General features: G+C 40.3%; 1 pseudogene; it reads left to right on the forward strand.

Moving 5' to 3' along the window:
• The first annotated feature begins 3,545 nt into the window (after positions 1-3,545).
• LOC113740104 (serine carboxypeptidase 1-like) lies at positions 3,546-5,690 on the forward strand (annotated as a pseudogene).
• The last annotated feature ends 1,994 nt before the right edge of the window (positions 5,691-7,684 follow it).

Consider the following 7,684-nt stretch of genomic DNA (forward strand, 5'->3'; position numbering starts at 1 on the left):
AAGGAGAAACTGATTAAGGTGAGAGAAGGAAATGATGGTGGTAAATGTGGACAAGTTGCTGAGCTAAAATCCCAGCTGAGTAAATCATATAAGAAGGAGAAGCTGTTTAGAGCCAAAAATCAAGGAGCAAATGGCTCAAGGAAGGGGATAGAAATACAATTTTCTTCCATTCAACGATAATGGCAAAGAGAAGGAGAAACACTATTAGTACTCTGCAGAAAAATGATGGGACATGGTGCAAGGATGAACAAGAGATAGAGGAGGAACTTAGTGAATATTATAAAGACCTCTTCACCACCACAAGTCCGGACAACTTTGAGGATATCCTTGCAAAGATACCAAGCACTATTTCTAGCCAAATGAATGAGTAGCTGACAAGATCAGTGGAGGAAAATGAGATAAGGCAAGCTTTGTTCTCCATGCTTCCAAACAAAGCACCAGGGACGGATGGTATGTCTCCTCTCTTTTTTCAACACTACTGGAATATTATCAAACTGGATTTAGTGGCAGCTATTAATAGCTTTTTCCATATGGGTTACATTCTCAAAGTTGTAAATGAAACTATTATCTCTTTGATTCCAAAAATTGAGGCTCCCAAATCTGTTGTAAATTATAGACCAATCAGTTTGTGCACTGTCATGTATAAAATCATTTCCAAAATCATAGCAAATAGGCTGAAAATGGTTTTGCAACACTGCATTAGTAACTCTCTGTTAGCTTTTATCCCAGGCAGGCAAATTCTTGATAATGTAGTGGTAGCTCATGAAATTTTTCACTTTTTGAAAAATAGGAGGAAGGGAAGGGTAGGATACATGGCTCTAAAACTTGACATGTCAAAAGCTTACGACAGAGTGGAATGGAAATTTGTGGGAAGACTAATGATGAAAATGGGTTTCTGTCCAATCTTTGTCAGATGGATCATGACTTGTTTGTCTACAGTATCTTACTCCTTCAATCTAAATGGCCAAAAAGTAGGTTATATCCAACCGAGTAAAGGGATTAGACAAGGTGACCCCTTATTACCATACCTGTTCATTATTTGTGCTAAAGGGTTGTCCAGTCTTATTCACAAAGCAGTGGCGAAGAAGGAACTCACAGGAATCAAATATGCAAGGATAGTCCGATCATTTCTCACTTATTTTTTGCAGATGATTCTCTACTATGCTGCTAAGCAAAAAAACAGGAGGCGTGGAAGGTCAAAAGCATTCTGGAAAGATATGGCAAAGCATCAGGATAGGTGGTAAATTTTGAGAAATCAACTATTTTCTACAGCAAAAATACCTATGACCAGAGGAAGAAAAAGGTGAAGGATGAATTGGAAAATATGAAAGAGGCAAGGAATAGAACATACTTGGGGCTCCCGATGGCAATTGGAAGATCTAAGACAAAAGTGTTTGGATTTGTGAAGAGCAAAATCAACAACAAGCTTCAAGGTTGGAAACAAAGCTACTGAGTCAAGGGGGCAAGGAAATACTCATCAAATCAGTAATTATGGCAATGCCAACATATGTGATGGCTTGCTTTAGACTCCCTAGAGGCTTATGTAGACAAATCACAATTAAAATTGCAAGGTTCTGGTGGGGAAAGGGTGAGCAAGAAACCTGTGTACATTGGGCAAGCTGGAAGAAGCTATCAAAAGTTAAAGGAAGAGGGGGAATAGGATTTAGAGGTTTAAAAGCTTTCAACACGGCCTTGCTGGCAAAGCAAATTTGGAGATTCTTAACAGCTCCAAATTTGCTAGTAAGCAAGGTAATGAAAGCAAAATACATGAAAGACCCAAACTAGATGGAAAAAAATCCCACAAACTCAGCTTCCTGGATTGGAAGAGTATACACAGTGCAAAATCACTACTATTAGCTGGACTTTGGAAAAGAATTGGGGATGGCAGGTCGGTGAGTATATGGAAAGACAGATGGATAACTGGATCTGAAAAAGGCATGGTGTCCGGCACAAAACCTGAGGATTACACGTTGGAATGGGTAAATGAGTTGATAGAAGAGGAGAGATGGAAAACTGAACAACTCCAGAAGTAGTTCAGTAACAAGGATGCTGAACTCATAAAAGATATCCCAACTAGCCTAGGAAGAAGAAAGGATAAGCTGATCTGGTGCTACTCCAAATCTGGAATGTACACTGTTAAGACTGGCTATGCAGTAGCAAGACAGTTTGAGGCCAAACAATGTGAACTGAGAGGACATGATGCTGAGACAAGTTGGGAGATAAGAAAGCACAGTCTGTAGAAGAATTTATGGCATATAAAGGTGAACGTAAAGCTCAAACATTTCATGTTGAAATGTTTGCAGAATTGTTTACCGGTCAATAAGGTGCTGTCAAAAAGGCTGGGAAAGGGAGAAGGAAGATGTGGCTGCTATGGGGAAGCTGAGGAAACAATTGAACATTTGTTCTTCTTCTGTGAAAACGCAGCAGAAGTATGGAAAATGGCTCCAGTTAGATGGGATGGATTATAGGACAAGCAACATAATCTATGGCTTTGGTGGGAGAAAGTTACTCAAGCACTCTCGATGGAACAAGGACAGGATAGAGTTAACCTCACCATCAACATCCCGTGGCAAATCTGGAAAGCCAGAAACAAAAAAGTTTTTGAATATGCAAACCAGGAACCATTCAAAACTTTACGAAAAGCACAAGCTGAGTGGTTAGAGTTTGACCAAGAGAGAGAGCCAGAACAGGAGGGGATTACAGGTCAGATCAATACCGAACTCCATTCAAGAAGGGAGATGCCAAGGGAAGAAGTGGTAAGATTGTATACGGATGCAGCCATATCAGCCAAAAGGATCAGGACTGCACAAGGGATAATAACAAGGAACTGGAAAGGAATGCTACTGAGAGCTAAAGGAATTGTCACCCAGGGAAAGGGAGCAACAAGTAAAGAAGAAGCACTTGCCATAAGGAATGCATTACTGATGGCCAAACAAATTGGATGGACAAAAATTATAGTCCATACAGATTGCAAATCAGTAGTTGAGTAAATTAACAGATGTAGTGAGAATGATTCTAACATTGCAACTATTTTAGAAGATGTACAGGATATTAGATCAGGTTTTGACAGATGCTCTTTTGTGTTTATTCCTAGAACAGAAAATGAAATCAGCCATGTACTAGCACAGTTTGCAGTAAAGCTAGTACATAACATTGATGGGAACATGATTTCCCAATATGGCCGGTTGATTTAGTAAAGAAGGACAGCAGGGTAGTATCCTCTTTTTGTAACTAATCCTTGTAATATCAAGTGTTAATATCTATAAATTGTTATCGTTTGTTGGGAAAAAAATGTATGTCAAAATTGTATCATACCAGTTGATTTGATACAATTATTATGTTAGGTTGGTAAATAGGAACAAGTACACTAACGAGAAAAGATTCAATCATTGTTCTTAGAGCTACCTATAAAATGGAAGCATCGTATCCGAGAAAGAAACTATAGATATCTAGCTAGCCCTGCATCCCAAAAATGAAAGGTGCGTTGGTATTATATCTCACTCTTATCTACCTAGTTGCATCTGCTACACAATGTTATGGTGAACATGGTTATTATGGATATTATCTGCCTTGTAAATTCCCTTAAGGCTCGTAGCTTAAAAAGATCGGTCAATCATGTGAATGAGGAGTTGGGAAACGAGTATCCGTCGGTTGACATTGGCCCCCAAGATGGTCTGAAGGCAGCTGACAAGATCACAGCGTTGCCAGGCGAACCAAATGGCATGAATTTTGATCAATATTCAGGGTATGTAACTGTTGATCCTAAGACTGTTCGAGCTCTCTTCTACTATTTTACTGAGTCTCAAAATCCATCTACCAAGCCTCTAGTGCTCTGGCTAAACGGAGGTACAAATTCACTGCCATTATTCTTTGTAGGTTCTGGTTAGGTAGAAATTTCATGAACTTCTTAAATGGTGAGCTTTGACTACAGGTCCTAGTTGCTCTTCACTCGGGGCAGGAGCTATGAACGAACTCGGACCATTTCGAGTTGGTAAAGGTGGAAAAATGCTGTGGAAAAACCCATATGCCTAGAACAGTGGTAGGAATTGATAATTTGTGAAACAGCTGTGAATTTATCTTATAAGACTTAGGATAAGCACTACCAATGAATTTTGTGTTCTAAAAATAGTGGCAAATATAATTTTCCTGGAATCTCCTGCTGGTGTTGGATTTTTTTACTCAAACACATCGTCGGATTACATCATCGGAGAGACAAAAACTGTTGCAGACGCTTACACATTTCTAGTCAATTGGTTAGAAAAATTCCTAGAATACAAAACTAGGGACTTCTTGATGACTGGAGAAAGTTATGCCGGCCATTACGTGCCTCAACTTGTTCAATTGATCCTCCATAACAACAAGATAACTAACCAGACTGTTATTAATTTGAAAGGACTGGCTGTAGGTTTTCTATTTCTTGAATCATCAATTGTTTTTATTTAATTTAACTAGATTACCTTACACATTAAATGATGATTATACTTTGTCCATGGAATTCAGATTGGGAATGGAGACTATGGTATTGAAACATAAAACAGGGCGATTTATGATTATTACTGGACACATGCCCTAATATCCGATGAAATCCATCAGGGTATAGTTTCCAATTGCAATTTTTCCTCAGCAGATCCTCCTATAGAGGCTTATCAAGCATACCAAAGCCAAACATCTTTAGCAAAAGGCCATATTGACAGTAACAATATTTATGCTTCCTTGTGTTCTTCTTCTTCGAATACTCCTTCTTCGGTACAAAAAACTTGATTGGATACACTACCACTTTTCTTCCTTCTTGATTTTATGCTCTATATGAAAACGAAATTAAACTAACATATTTTCTAGTATATCTCTGATTGAAGCAGCTAGATGAGTATGATCCATGCCCGGATAATTATGTTTACACTTACCTAAATACTCATGCCGTGCAAAAATCACTTCATGCTAATACCACCGGAATCCCTGGACCTTGGAAAAACTACAAATACGTATGATATGATGTTTTGTTATTCTATTTCCAGTAGTATACGGGAAATCCACAATGGATACTTACTTTTACACTTTCCTTTTCATTTTATTAAACTAAGTTTTAAAAAGAAAAAAAACTTAATTCAACACACAGTGGCTACATAGGCCATAATTGGAATGACGAGATAGACACAGTGTTACCTGTGATCAAGGAGCTCACTTCAAGTGGCATTAGCCTTTGAGTTTACAGGTAAAGAAGTGAAAATTTTGAGTTGTAAAATCATCAATGCCTGAGGACCTTCCTATCCAGTTAGCGTTTGATTAAAATTTGAACATTTTGAATCGTAGTGGGGACATAGATAGTGTTTGTTCTGTGACAACAACTAGATATGCCTTGAACAAACTCAGGCTCTCCGCAAAAACACCTTGGCATGCTTGGTACACTCAAGGCGAGGTAAACAAGAATTAGCTGAAAATTATATGTTTTTTTTTGTTTTTCATTTCTTTGGTTAAAAGAATCCTTGTGTTCAATTGTTGTACAAGGAAAACTAAGTTTTTTAATCCTATGTTGTGTACTTGTTTAGGTTGGTGGTTATGTAGTGGAATATGAAAATTTGACCTTTGTTACAGTAAGGGGAGCTGGACATCTTGTTCCTAGTTATCAGCCTGCCCGGGCATTAACATTGTTCTCATCCTTCTTGGTTGGAAAGCTTCCACCTTCCAACTAAAGCTGATTAAACCAAAGTGTATGATCAATCATGAAATGGAATATGACTTGAGATATACCTACGAATTATTCACCTTGTATTGATCAGTTGTGTATATGATCTCGTATATTTTCTCAAATCAAAATTATTGATCCTTAAAACTTACTCTATTTCTGTAAGCACTAAAGTTAATCATCATGAATTTGCTTCTTGCCAAAAAGTTCCCTTATCAAGTTAACTGTCATGCTTATCCTTGAAAGGTAATCTCAACTGTTCTTAACCCAAGAATGTGACTTGATCAAGAGTTTAATAGCAAAATCTTGGCCACTCGGATGTAAATCCCAAAGGGGATTTATATTTTATTCTTCATCTGTCATCGCCATTAGAGGTGTCAGAATGGATTACTTGGATGGGTTTGAACGGGTTAAAATAGATAATGGATATAAGTAAGTCAACTCATGATACCCATTTAATTAGATGTGCATAAAAGGTTGATGTAATTTTTACCATTAGGACAAGACGAGGGTTTCTTTCTGGAGAACTACGGCAACTAGGTTTTCTATTTGGAACTGCGGCTCCATGGCGGCCGTGACTGCCCCCCACCGCATAGGGGGGTCACACGGGCTCTCCTCCGTCCTTCACGAAAAAGTCCTTCTGGACATTGTTTGCGCAACTCCCTTTGTTGGAAGCGCGACAGGTTCAGGTCACGATGGCTACTCATCGGGGGGAACCTGCCAGTCGTGTTCGATGCAGCAGATATCTCCACCATTGTGTCTGTGTTCCGTTTCTCCTTGGTCGACAAATTCTCTAGAGGTCGGCCGCTACTTCCAGATTTGCGTAAGTTCTTCTTTTCCCTTGATTTGAAGGATTCTATGTCAATGGGGCTGTTGGATTTCAGGCATGTTCTAATTCAATTTAAAAACGAGGCAGATTTTCTTCGGGTATGGGTTAGGAATATATGATTTGTGCACGGTTGCTCGATGAGAGTTTTTAAGTGGTTCTCCAAATTCCATGTGGATCGTGAATCCTCTCTGGTTTCGATATGGTTTAGTTTACCTAAGTTACCTATCCATTTGTTCGACAAACAATGCCTATTCAATATTGTTTCCTGTCTTGGCACCCCTTTGTTTGTAGATTCTGCTACGCTTTCGTTTTCTCAGCCGAATGTTACTCTTGTCTGTGTCGATGTCGACCTATTAAAACCGCTACCTGCGAGGGTTTGGGTCGACATGGGGGATGGGGACGGCTTTTGGCAGCCTTTGAACCCAAAAAATTTGCCCAAGTATTGTAGTTTTTGCTATCATCAGGGCCATGGTAAGGAGAGTTGCCATGTGAAACACCCTGAATTTCGGGCACCGTTGGTGGAGAAGAACCCTGATTCGGGTGGGGGTCGAGCGGAAAAGAGGTTGCAGGAGGTAAGAGCGTCTCTTCCGGGCTGCTCGGAGAAGGGGTTGCAGGTGTTGCAACCTCCCCCTCCAGTGGCTCCCGCTGTGGATATTACTACTATAGATGGTTCTGGTTTGATCGCGATGGAGGAGCCACGGGAGCAGTTGGTTTCGACTCCAGGCGGCGATGAAACTGACCTGGAGCCCGCAGATCACGTGAATCAGGCGCCTACGGACCTAGCGTTGCCTCAGGATGAGCTGACTATTTGCCTACCTGGACTGGTGAAGGAGGCTATAAGGGTGGTGGCGGATCAACTAATACACGTTATCGCTGAACAGGTTACTGCCGAGTCAGATGACGGCGAATCAGATGTTGGCGGCAAGAATGCAGCTATGACAAGAATGCAGCTTTTGTCATAGCTGCTGAGGTCGTTCCAGTAGCGGCGGCTGAGGAGGTAGTGGCGGATGACCTGGGGGAACAAGTTCAGGAGGAGGTGAGCACACAACAGCAATCCATGGTTGCTACTTTGAACCTATCTCCACGCAAGGCTAACGCATTTTGTGCTCCGCCACTGGAGGATAGGCGGAAGCTTTTGGATGGTCCGATCACTCGTTTTCGCTCAAAGAGAA

This window comes from Coffea arabica, chromosome 1c (assembly GCF_036785885.1).
Source record: "Coffea arabica cultivar ET-39 chromosome 1c, Coffea Arabica ET-39 HiFi, whole genome shotgun sequence".
Classification (NCBI taxonomy): Eukaryota; Viridiplantae; Streptophyta; class Magnoliopsida; order Gentianales; family Rubiaceae; genus Coffea; species Coffea arabica.